Source organism: Hemitrygon akajei, chromosome 4 (genome assembly GCF_048418815.1).
Source record: "Hemitrygon akajei chromosome 4, sHemAka1.3, whole genome shotgun sequence".
NCBI lineage: Eukaryota > Metazoa > Chordata > Chondrichthyes > Myliobatiformes > Dasyatidae > Hemitrygon > Hemitrygon akajei.
This window is the reverse complement of record NC_133127.1, coordinates 132,121,001-132,134,469: the sequence shown is the minus strand read 5'-3', so window position 1 is coordinate 132,134,469 and position 13,469 is coordinate 132,121,001.

Here is a 13,469-nt window from a genome sequence, read left to right as displayed (position 1 = left end):
TGGGGTAACTTCTTTCCTGGCAAGGGGGTTCACTGTGCCTGGCAGGTGAAATACGTGGCTGTGAGTATGCAGAAACTAGAACTCTGTGAACTGTGGCCAGCTGTTGGTGCCAGCCTCTGTGCCCTGGTTGGAAAGTATATTGGACCAAAGAATGGTCATGCTGCTCAGTGGAAACATGAAAGTGACAGAAGCAGCAATCCAACTACAACGGTGTTCGTAGGCAACGTATCTGAGAAAGATTCTGATATGTTAATCAGACAGTTACTTATAACATCAGGTGTTCTAGCACCTTCCAAATTACTTTGGCATGAATTAAAGCAGTTTGATTGAATAGACACTTTGTCCTGCAATCTTGCAATGACTCAACAAATATTTCTAATCAGTTGTGCTTTTACAGAATGATCCAGTGTTCTTTTTCACATTGAACCTTTCAGTTATCTTATAGTCTAGCTTCCTGAGTTATGTCTTTCTATACTCACTGAGAAGCAGAGTATTTAATGCTGAAATTGCAAATACAAGACCAATGAGGACAAGCCAACAGAACAGAGCCAGTTAGCACATCTAATCCTTTGTTTTGTGGCATTGACACCACACATATAGAGGCCATATAGGAATTCAGCAAGCATTATACATTGTGGAGGATATATTTTTTAGAGAAAGAAGTAAGAAAGAAGAATAAGGAACAAAGAACAATACAGCGCAGTACAGGCCATTCGATCCACAATGTTGTGCCGACCCTTAAACCCTGCCTCCCATATAACCCTCCACCTTAAATTCCTCCATATACTTATCTTATACTAAGCTTATCTTTTCCTCACCTCATTTGCCCCAGAGTGAAATGAGGCAATTAGGTTGTATTGAGTGCTCCAAACAAGCTCTGTGATAATAATCAGACAACATTGGAGAACAAAACCTGACTATAACAACAGGGAGGGCCCTCTTCCCTTCTTTATTAACTCTATAGTTTATTTTATGTTCTGAAAGGACAGGCAAGTTAAACATTTCATCTAAAATATGTCATCTTCAATTGTGCAGTATGATTACAGCTCCCCACTGAGGAATTTGCATTTGTGTCCAGCCTACCAGAGAGGATTGTAAACCTCTAATTCAGAGATTAAAGTACTGCCAACTGATTCAGAGCTGATGCCAATTTAATCTATTTTGGTTTAAATTTTGTCTTATCTACTATACGTAAATGTAAAAAAAAGAATGCCGCAAATATGTAAGTTAGTTTTCAAGCTGTCTTGTTGCCATTGCTGGATAGCTGTCCTGATACCATGACTTCCTAATATGTTTGCCCGTAAACATGTTGATACAATCTATGCAATCAAATTTGTTTGGCTTTGCAAAGCAAAACTAATACTGAAAATATTCAGTCATCAATATATTGTCCACATTTTTCAGCTGGGATTCTGCTAATAATTTTTAAGACATGTAGACTGATATTTCATTGCAGCATTGAAAACTTCCTTCACTGTAGGATTTTGCTGTTTTTTGATTGCAAATTCCCACCTCTCCTTCACAGTGACATCGAAGATCAACTGGTGCAAAGTGAAAGAGAATAGTGAAAGTTTTTTGGAGTCCACCTGCTATTTTCTCCTTGTCTAACATGGTAAAAGGGATTAGCTGCTTATTATCTCATTGTTTACAAAACCTTACTCAGTGAAAATTGTCCCAGTATCATAAAAATAATTATTTCAGAAGACATTCATTGCTTAAAGGCTTTTTGGAATATCCGGAGACCATGGAGGTGCATTATAAATGAAAATCTTTTTTACACGGTGCCATTTTTGAATAAGAGTTAACACTTATTACCAGGGACAAAGGGGTTCATTACAAAGTCCCTCTTTTGGGATTACCATGGGACGTTCACTTGTCTTTTTATGCTGGTTTTCCATCTAGACTCACAAGGAAGATCTTTGACACACATGATGTATGTCATGAGCTCTGGGTGGAGACTCAAGACATCAAATGGACAAAGTGATCCACTCTTGCCCTTGTAAGCCTGCATATAGCGTATTAAAACAAAATGCTTTATTGGTGTCTCCTGGCACTGGTTCCCCTTACTGATGAGAAAGCCACCTTTACTAAAGCAACAGCTGACAATATGCGATGGACGTACATGTCTATAAAAAGTATTCGCCCCCCCCCCCACCTGCGTAAGTTTTCATGTTTTATTGTTTTACAGCATTGAATCACAGTGGATTTAATTTGGCTTTTTTTTTGACACTGATCAACAGAAAAAGACTCGTGTCAAAGTGAAAACAGATCTCTATAAAGTGATCTAAGTTAATTATAAATATAAAACACAAAATAATTGATTGCATTAGTATTCATCCCCTTCAAGTCAGTATTTAGTAGATGCACCTTTGACAGCAATTACAGCCTTTAGTCTGTGTGGATAGGTCTCTATCAGCTTTGCACATCTGGACACTGCAATTTTTCTCCATTCTTCTTTACAAAACTGCTCAAGTTCTGTCAGATTGCATGGGGATCATAAGTAAACAATCCTTTTCAAGTCCAGCCACAAATTCTCAATTGGATTGAGGTCTGGTCTCTGACTTGGCCACTCGAGAATGTTAACTTTGTTGTCTTTAAGCAATTCCTGGATAGCTTTGGCTTTATGCTTGGAGGTCATTGTCTTCTGGAAAACGAAACTTTTTCTAAGTCGCAGTTCTCTTGCAGACTGCATCAGGTATTCCTTCAGTATTTCCCTGTAATTTGCTGCATTCATTTTACCCTCTAGCTTCACAAGCCTTCCGGGTCCTGCTGCAATGAAGCATCCCCACAGCATGATACAGCCACCACCATGCTTCACAATAGGGATGGTGTGTTTTTGATGAAGTGCACTGTCAGCTTACGCCAAACATAGCATTTAGTCTGATGGCAAAAAAGCTCAATTTCGGTTTCATCAGACCATAGAGCCTTCTTCCAGCTAACTTCAGAGTTTCCCAAATGCCTTCTGGCAACTCTAACCATAATTTCATGTGAGTTTTTTGCAACAGTAACTTTCTCTTTGCCCCTCTCAGATGAAGCAGCAACTGGTGAAGCACCTGGGCAACGGTTGTTGTGTGGGCAGTCTTTCCCATCTCAGCTACTGAAGCTTGTAACTCCTCCACAGTTGTCATAGGTCTCTTGATAGTCTCCCTCACTCATCATCCCCTTGCACGGTCACTTAGTTTCTGAGGACGGCCTGCTCCAGGCAGATTAACAGCTATGCCATATTCTTTCCATTTCTTGATGATTGACTTAACTGTACTCCAAGGGATATTCAGTGGCTTGGAAATTTTCTTGTATCCATCTCCTGACTTGTGCTTTACAATAACCTTTTTGCAGAGTTCCTTGGAGTGTTGATTTGTCTTCACGGTGTAGTTTTTGCCAGGATACTGACTCACCAGCAGTCTGACCTTCCAGATACAGGTGTATTTTTACTGCAATCAATTGAAACACCTTGACTACGCAGACTCCAAAAACAGATCTCCATTTAACGAATTATGTGATTTCTAAAACCAATTTGATGCACCAGTGATGATTTGATGTGTCATATTAATGGGGGGGGGGGAATGAATAGTATACAATCAATTATTTTGTGTTTTGTATTTGTAATTAATTTAGACCACTTTGTAGAAATCTGTTTTTACTTTGACACAAAAGAGTCTTCTGTTGATCAGTGTCAAAAAAGCCAAATTAAATCCACTGTGGTTCAATGTTGCAAAACAATAAAAAGTTGAAAACTTCTAAGGGGGGGGGGGGGCTGAATACTTTTTATAGGCACTGTATTTAAAATTGACCATATTGACTTGGAAAGATTGCTTGTGTTATTGTGTTAACAGATTCAGTGCACAACAGAGAAGTGATTCTTATCTGTACTACTTCACTTTGAAGCTACTGATAAATATTAATATAATTGTTCAAAGCTATCAAATTAAAAAAACTAACTCAGATCATCAATTAATATAGTACATTGTATTTATGATTGTTTTCAAAAGTTTAACTTGCATTTCGTTTCATATCACTGGATTCAGCGTTAGCACTGAAGAAGCTGACTTTACAGAGAATGCTGCACCTGAATAATAGGTAAATCTTATCTCAGGCAGATCTTTATCTAAGTATACAGCTGCTGGAGAGTCACACATTGTTACAAAAGAGAGCATCCCCACTATTGAAGTTGTACATTATTAGTAAATGGATCACAGTAATAAATAATATGTCCCTGGCAAGTGCAGCAACTATTGTGGTCTATGAATAACCACTGACCTAGATAATCTCCAAAATTCCCTTTATAGAAAGGTTGAGTGTAATATATCTTCATTCTGTCAAAGGCACTTTTCATTCCTCATTCTCCAAATGCAGCTGCTAGGAGCAATTCACACAGTTAAATATAACAAGACTTGGTTTAAGAAAAACATTAGTGAAGCAAGAAGTTAGTAATTCATGCAATTATTCAAAATGTCCTTGTGAAATATTGGAATTAAAGCACTTAAAAACTCAAATCTCTCTGTCCTTTACTGTTGGTAGGCTTATCTTTCCAGGTGGAAAAGTTAGCTGTAATCATTCACTCAGTTATTGTTTTATAGAGTTAATCATTATGTGGAAAAATCCTTAATTTATTCTGTAAATAGCATTTGTTGATGTTTCTTCCTTTAGACAATAAAAGTCAAAATTGCAATTGGACTGCTGACTTTATTGCTCACTCACATGAGTCTTAAATCAATCCCTGTTTTTGATTTGTCATCTGTAGTTCTTGCCAAGGTCATTGTTTTCTGCCAATACCAAATGGTGTCATGACTTCATGGTTTGTGACCTGATAGGAGAGGCTAGAAACCTAAAAAGTGATTTGGGAAATATAGATAAATCAACAAACAAAGACATGAAATTCATACATGAAATTGTGAAGCACCATTCATAACAAGTAAAATCACCAACATGGATGCCGAATAATGCTACTAAAATAACTACTGTTGAAACTGAAAGGAATTTTTATCAAATTACTGTATGCGTTAAACGTATCTGAAGTAAACATTTAGTCTGGTTAACAGAAATCTAGAGAGAGACCAGAAATCTAGAGAGCTCTCAAAATTCATGTGGATAAATCACCTGGACCAGATGGCTACACTCCAGTGTTCTGAATGAGGTTCCTGAAGACATTGTGGAGACATTCATGGTGGTCTTTCAAGAATTGTTGGAGACAGGGAGGGTACAGAGGATTGGGAAATCATAAGTGTGACACCACTGTTTAGGAAAGGAGTGAGGCAAAAAACCAAAAAATTATAGGCCTGATAGCCTGAACTCAGTAGTTGTTATGATTTTAGAGTCCATTATTAAGGATGAAATTTCATGGTATTTGTAAGTGTATGATAAATTGGGAGGAGGTCAGCATGGTTTCATAAAGGGGAGATCTTGCCTGACAAACCTGTTAGAATTCGTTGAGGAGGTAACAGGCAAGGAGAGTCAGTGGATGTTATTTGCCTGGATTTTCAGAAGCACTTAGACAAGGTACCGCACACAAAGCTGCCGAACAAGGTAAGAGCCCTTGTGGTGCTCGAGGCAATGTACTAACACGCATAGAAGAATGCCTGACTGGTAGAAATCAAAGAGTAGGTTTAAAAGGGTCTTTTTCTGGATAGCTGCTGGTGCCTACTGGAGTTCTGCAGGGGTTGATTTTACGTCTGCAACTTTTCACTTTATGTATTAATGACTTGGACGAAGGAACTGATGATACTTTGGCTAAGTTTGCAGACAATATTAAGATTGGTGGCGGTACAGGATCATGAAGGCAGGGAGACTGTAGAAGGACATGGACAGGTTGGAAGAATGAACAAAGAAGTGGCAGAAGGAATACAACATGGGGACTGTGTGTTTATGCACTTTGACAGAAAGAGTAAAGATGTAGACTATTTTATTCATGGAAGAAAATCCTGGAATCAGAGATGCAAAGGGACTTGGAGGTCTGAACTCAGGATTCCTCCTACATTCGTATCCAAAGCTATATGGAACAGACTGAAGGGATCCCAGGATCAGGCCTTGTAGTTCACCACTGGTGACAGGCTTCTAGTCACAGAACCAGCCATCCAATGTAACCGTTACTTGCCAATTTGGATCCAGTTTGTTAACGGATCTGGGAACCCATAGGCTTTGAAATTTTGGATCACTGCCCTATGCAGTCCTTGTCAAGTCCTTAGTGAAGTCCATGTGTTAGGGAGTTGTCAGAAGTAGGACATATTTAGGGGTTATGGAGTAGGGAGAGCAGGAATGAATACAAACAAGATAAAACAATCTTCAAAAATAGACTTGTTGAAACGTAAAGAAAAAGCAATAATTGGTTTTGAAATGAACAGTATCTATGAGCTGCTAACCCACAGCAGAGGACTGGCGGTCACAATATGGTCTGTAAACTGACATAAATGTGAGACGTTCTCATGTGCATCAGTTAAACGTAAGCCAATGGAGCTACGTAAATTGGCCAACATCAAGCATGTCACCTACAGCCAAGTTATTTTGCACCCTTCTTCCGGAGGTCAAGGAGGGCTGCCATGCCAGACTAAACATGGTCACTTAGAATATCGACATTGTCAATAACTGGGACGTTTGTGTACTCAGACAGCCAGCCCACACAACACTAATCTTTGGTGTTGGTTCTCTGAGCTCAGAGAAGGTGAATAATCAACACTTTAGGACCAGTTTATTCCCCTCCACCACCAGAGAAACCTATGATTGTGTGGTTAAGGAGAGCTCCAGTTTGCTGATGACTGATCACTGTTGCTGGCTGAATAGAAGGTGGTAACAAATTGGCATAGAGGATGGAGATTGAAAAAACTGAGGACTTGTTAAAAAATGAAGTGCCAAGCAGGTATATGGCGGTGGGAACAAATGAGGTGCTTATGGAGTATATGAAATACAAGAGATCATTAAGAAAGAAATGAGAGAAAGGGGGCGACGTTGAGGAAGGAAAGGATGCTTGAAGTACAGGAGACTCCAGGGGATGTACCTCTCGTAAACAGGTTCACACTCTTGGAAGCTGTCAGGACAGAAGATACTGCCAGTCTGAGAGGTGGACAGGTCTGCGAGCCGAAAATTGGTGCAGAAGCAGAGCCGAGGAGTCAGACATCAGGAAGAGCCGTGGTAGTAGGGGACTCCATAGTAAGAGGTACAGAAAGAGGTTTCTGTGGCAACAGGCGAGATTTAAGGATGGTGTGTTGCCTCCCTGGTGCTAGGATCCAGGACGTCACGGACCGATTGCAGGGAATCCTCAAGGGTGAAAGTGAACAGCCAGAAGTGGTAGTGCATGTCAGCACAAATGACATTGGGAAGAAGAGGAAGGACATTCTGCAGCGGGACTTCAGAGAACTCGGAAGAAGGCTGAAAAGCAGGACTTCCATGGTGGTTAGAAACATAGAAACATAGAAAATAGGTGCAGGAGTAGGCCATTCGGCCCTTCGAGCCTGCACCGCCATTCAGTATGATCATGGCTGATCGTCCAACTCAGAACCCTGTACGTGCTTTCTCTCCATACCCCCTGATCCCTTTAGCCACAGGGGCCATATCTAACTTCCTCTTAAATATAGCCAATGAACCGGCCTCAACTGTTTCCTGTGGCAGAGAATTTCACAGATTCACCACTCTCTGTGTGAAGAAGTTTTTCCTCATCTCGGTCCTAAAAGGCTTACCCTTTATCCTTAAACTGTGACCCCCTCGTTCTGGACTTCCCCAACATCGGAAACAATCTTCCTGCATCTAGCCTGTCCAATCCCTTTAGAATTTTATACGTTTCAATAAGATCCCCCCTCAATCTTCTAAATTCCAGTGAGTATAAGCCTAGTCGATCCAGTTTTTCTTCATATGAAAGTCCTGCCATCCCAGGAATCAATCTGGTGAACCTTCTTTGTACTCCCTCTATGGCAAGAATGTCTTTCCTCAGATTAGGGGACCAAAACTGCACACAATATTCTAGGTGTGGTCTCACCAAGGCCTTGTACAACTGCAGTGGAACCTCCCTGCTCCTGTATTCAAATCCTCTTGCTATGAATGCCAACATACCATTTGCCTTTTTCACCGCCTGCTGTACCTGCATGCCCACCTTCAATGACTGGTGTACAATGACACCCAGGTCTCGTTGCATCTCCCCTTTTCCTAATCGGCCACCGTTCAGATAATAATCTGTTTTCCTGTTCTTGCAACCAAAGTGGATAACTTCACATTTATCCACATTAAATTGCATCTGCCATGAATTTGCCCACTCACCTAACCTATCCAAGTCACCCTGCATCCTCTTAGCATCCTCCTCACAGCTAACACCGCCGCCCAGCTTCGTGTCATCTGCAAACTTGGAGATGCTGCATTTAATTCCCTTGTCTAAATCATTAATATATATTGTAAACAACTGGGGTCCCAGCACTGAGCCTTGCGTTACCTCACTAGTCACTGCCTGCCATTCTGAAAAGGTCCCGTTTACTCCCACTCTTTGCTTCCTGTCTGCCAACCAATTCTCTATCCACATCAATACCATACCCCCAATACCGTGTGCTTTAAGTTTGCACACTAATCTCCTGTGTGGGACCTTGTCAAAAGCCTTTTGAAAATCTAAATATACCACATCCACTGGCTCTCCCCTATCCACTCTACTAGTTACATCTTCAAAAAATTCTATAAGATTCGTCAGACATGATTTTCCTTTCACAAATCCATGCTGACTTTGTCCGATGATTTCACCTCTTTCCAAATGTGCTGTTATCACATCTTTGATAACCGACTCTAGCATTTTCCCCACCACTGATGTCAGACTAACCGGTCTATAATTCCCCAGTTTCTCTCTCCCTCCTTTTTTAAAAAGTGGGGTTACATTAGCCACCCTCCAATCCTCAGGAACTAATCCAGAATCTAAGGAGTTTTGAAAAATTATCACTAATGCATCCACTATTTCTTGGGCTACTTCCTTAAGCACTCTGGGATGCAGACCATCTGGCCCTGGGGATTTATCTGCCTTTAATCCTTTCAATTTACCTAACACCACTTCCCTACTAACATGTATTTCCCTCAGTTCCTCCATCTCACTAGACCCTCGATCCCTTAGTATTTCCGGAAGATTATCTATGGTTTGCTTCCAGTTCCTCGTGCTGGAGAGGGCAGGAACAGGGAGATAATGGATCTGAATGTGTGGCTGAGGAACTGGTGCAGGAAGCAAGGATTTACATTCTTAGACTACTGGGATCTGTTTTGGGGTAGGGATGAATTGTACAAAAGGGACAGGTTGCACCTTAATAGGCGGGGGACCAGCATTCTGGCAGACAGGTTTGCCACTGCAACACGGATGTGTTTAAACTAAGTAGTGGGGGGGAGGGGATGAACTGGAAATATAAGGATGGAGTTAAAGGGAAAGTAAAAATAAGAAAAGTTAAAAAGGACAACAGAATCAATGGAGTAGAAAGCTCAAGAAGAGATCATACAGTATGGCCAAGTGAAATAGGAATTGATATGAAAGGAGAGGGGAGTACCGAATTAAAAGTATTATATATGAATGCACGAAGTATAAGGAATAAAGTAGATGAGCTTGAGGCTCAGTTGAAAATTGGCAAGTACGATGTTGTGGGAATAACTGAGACATGGCTTCAAGCCTGGGAAATGAATATTCAAGGATATACATCTTATCGAAAGGACAGACTCACTGGCAGAGGGGTGGGGTGGTTCTGTTGGTGAGAAATGATATTCAGTCCCTTGCGAGGGGGGACATAGAATCAGGGAATGTAGTGTCAGTATGGATAGAACTGAGAAATTCTAAGGATAGAAAGACCCTAATGGGAGTTATCTACAGGCCCCCAAAGAGCAGTCTGGATGTAGGGTGCAAGTTGAATGAAGAGTTAAAATTGACATGTCGCAAAGGTAATGATACAGTTGTCATGGGGGATTTCAACATGCACGTTGACTGGGAGAATCAGAATGGTACTGGACCCCAAGAAAGGGAGTTTGTGGAGTGCCTCCGAGACGGATTCTTAGAACAGCTTGTACTGGAGCCTACCAGGGAGAAGGCAATTCTAGATTTGTGCAAATCTTGTGTTGTGCAATGAACCGGATTTGATCAGGGACCTTGAGGTAAAGGAACCATTAGGAGGTAGTGACCATAATATGATATGTTTTAACCTACAATTTGAGAAGGAGAAGGGAAAATTGGATGTGTCAGTATTACAGTTGAACAAAGGGAACTATGGAGCTAAGAGGGAGGATCTGGCCAAAGTTCAATGGAACAATACCCTAGCAGGGAAGACAGTGGAACAACAATGGCAGGTATTTCTGGGAATAATGCAGAAGGTGCAGGATCGGTTCATTCCAAAGAGGAAGAAAGATCCTATGGGGAGTAAGGGGCGGCTCTGGCTGACCATATAACCATATAACCATATAACAATCACAGCACGGAAACAGGCCATCTCGGCCCTCCTAGTCCGTGCCGAACTCTTAATCTCACCTAGTCCCACCTACCCGCACTCAGCCCATAACCCTCCATTCCTTTCTTATCCATATACCTATCCAATTTTACCTTAAATGACACAACTGAACTGGCCTCTACTACTTCTACAGGAAGCTCATTCCACACAGCTATCACTCTCTGAGTAAAGAAATACCCCCTTGTGTTTCCCTTAAACTTTTGCCCCCTAACTCTCAAATCATGTCCTCTCATTTGAATCTCCCCTACTTTCAATGGAAACAGCCTATTCACGTCAACTCTATCTATCCCTCTCAAAATTTTAAATACCTCGATCAAATCCCCCCTCAACCTTCTACGCTCCAATGAATAGAGACCTAACTTGTTCAACCTTTCTCTGTAACTTAAGTGCTGAAACCCAGGTAACATCCTAGTAAATCGAGGGAAGTAAAGGGCAGTATAAAAATAAAAGAGAAGAAGTATAACATAGCAAAGATGAGCAGGAAACTGGAGGACTGGGAAGCTTTCAAAGAGCAGCAGAAGATAACAAAAAAGGCAATACGCCAAGAAAAAATGAGGTACGAAGGTAAACTAGCCAAGAATATAAAGGAGGATAGTAAAAGCTTCTTTAGGTATGTGAATAGCAAAAAAATAGTAAAGACCAAAACTGGGCCATTGAAGACAGAAACGGGTGAATTTATTATGGGGAACTAGGAAATGGCAGATGAGTTGAACAGGTACTTTGGATCTGTCTTCACTAGGGAAGACACAAACAATCTCCCAGATGTAATAATGGCCAAAGGAACTAGGGTAAAGGATGAACTGAAGGAAATGTATATTAGGCAAGAAATGGTGTTGGATAGACTGTTGAGTCTGAACGCTGATAAGTCCCCGGGACCTGATGGTCTGCATCCCAGGGTACTTAAAGAGGTGGCTCTAGAAATCGTGGATGCATTGGTAATCATTTTCCAATGTTCTATAGATTCAGGAACAGTTCCTGCTGATTGGAGGGTGGCTAATGTTGTCTCACTTTTCAAGAAAGGAGGGAGAGAGAAAACAGGGAATTATAGACCAGTTAGCCTGACGTCAGTGGTGGGAAAGATGCTGGAGTCAATTATAAAAGAGGAAATTACATTTGGATAATAGTAGAAGGATCAGTCCGAGTCAGCATGGATTTATGAAGGGAAAATCATGCTTGACTAATCTTCTGGAGTTTTTTGAGGATGTAACTATGAAAATGGACAAGGGAGAGCCAGTGGATGTAGTGTACCTGGACTTCCAGAAAGCTTTTGATAAAGTCCCACATAGGAGATTAGTGGGCAAAATTAGGGCACATGGTATTGGGGGCAGAGTACTGACATGGATTGAAAATTGGCTGGCTGACAGGAAACAAAGAGTAGTGATTAACGGGTCCCTTTCGGAATGGCAGGCTGTGACCAGTGGGGTACCGCAAGGTTCGGTGCTGGGACCGCAGCTGTTTACAATATACATTAATGATTTAGATGAAGGGATTAAAAGTAACATTAGCAAATTTGCTGATGACACAAAGCTGGGTGGCAGTGTGAAATGTCAGGAGGATGTTGTGAGAATGCAGGGTGACTTGGACAGGTTGGGTGAGTGGGCAAATGTATGGCAGATGCAGTTTAATGTAGATAAATGTGAGGTTATCCACTTTGGTGGCAAGAACAGGAAGGCAGATTACTATCTAAATGGAGTCAAGTTAGGAAAAGGGGAAGTACAACGAGATCTAGGTGTCCTTGTACATCAGTCAATGAAAGCAAGCATGTAGGTACAGCAGGCAGTGAAGAAAGCTAATGGCATGCTGGCTTTTATAACAAGAGGAATTGAGTATAGGAGTAAAGAGGTCCTTCTGCAGCTGTACAGGGCCCTGGTTAGACCCCACCTGGAGTATTGTGTGCAGTTTTGGTCTCCAAATTTGAGGAAGGACATTCTTGCTATTGAGGGAGTGCAGCGTAGGTTCACAAGGTTAATTCCCGGAATGGCGGGACTGTCATATGTTGAAAGATTGGAGCGACTGGGCTTGTATGCACTGGAATTTAGAAGGATGAGAGGGGATCTGATTGAAACATATAAGATTATTAAGGGATTGGACACACTGGAGGCAGGAAGCATGTTCCCGCTGATGGATGAGTCCAGAACTAGAGGCCACAGTTTAAGAATAAAGGGTAGGCCATTTAGAACAGAGTTGCAGAAACACTTTTTCACCCAGAGAGTGGTGGATATGTGGAATGCTCTGCCCCAGAAGGCAGTGGAGGCCAAGTCTCTGGATGCATTCAAGAGAGAGTTAGATAGAGCTCTTATAGATAGTGGGGTCGAGGGATATGGAGAGAGGGCAGGAACGGGGTACTGATTGTGTATGATCAGCCATGATCACAGTGAATGGCGGTGCTAGCTAGAAGGGCTGAATGGCCCACTCCTGCACCTACTGTCTATTGTCTAAATTAGGAGGGCTAATAGAAGGCACTAGTAATGTGAAGGAGAATCCTAAGGGATTCTATGGATATGTTAAGAGCAAAAGGATTGCAAGGGACAAAATTGGTCCTCTGGAAGATCAGAATGGTAACCTATATGTTGAGCTAAAGGAGATGGGGGAGATCTTGCATGGGTGTTTTGTATTTGTATTTACTGGGGAGACAGACACAGAGTCTGTAGAAGTGGGGCAAAGAAGCTGCACTGTCATGAACCCTGTACAGATTATAGAGGAGGAGGTGTTTGCTGGCTTGAGGGAGATTAGGGCCTGACAAGGTGTTCCCTCGGACTATGTGAGAAGCAAATACAGAAATTTCCAGGGCCATAGCAGACATATTTATATCAGGTGAGGTACTGGAGGATTGGAGGATAGCGAATGTTGTTCCAGTGAGTAGCCAGTGCACAGGCGTGGGAAGCGTCAGAGGCATCGGCAGCAGTGGAAGCAGGCAGAGCTCCACCAAATGCAGTGAGTTCTTTCTCCTTGTGTGGCAGGTTTCCTTAGTTTTTAAACCATACAACAGAGATAGGGTCTAGCAGAGCGACCATCGTCGGAGTGGGGGCTGGA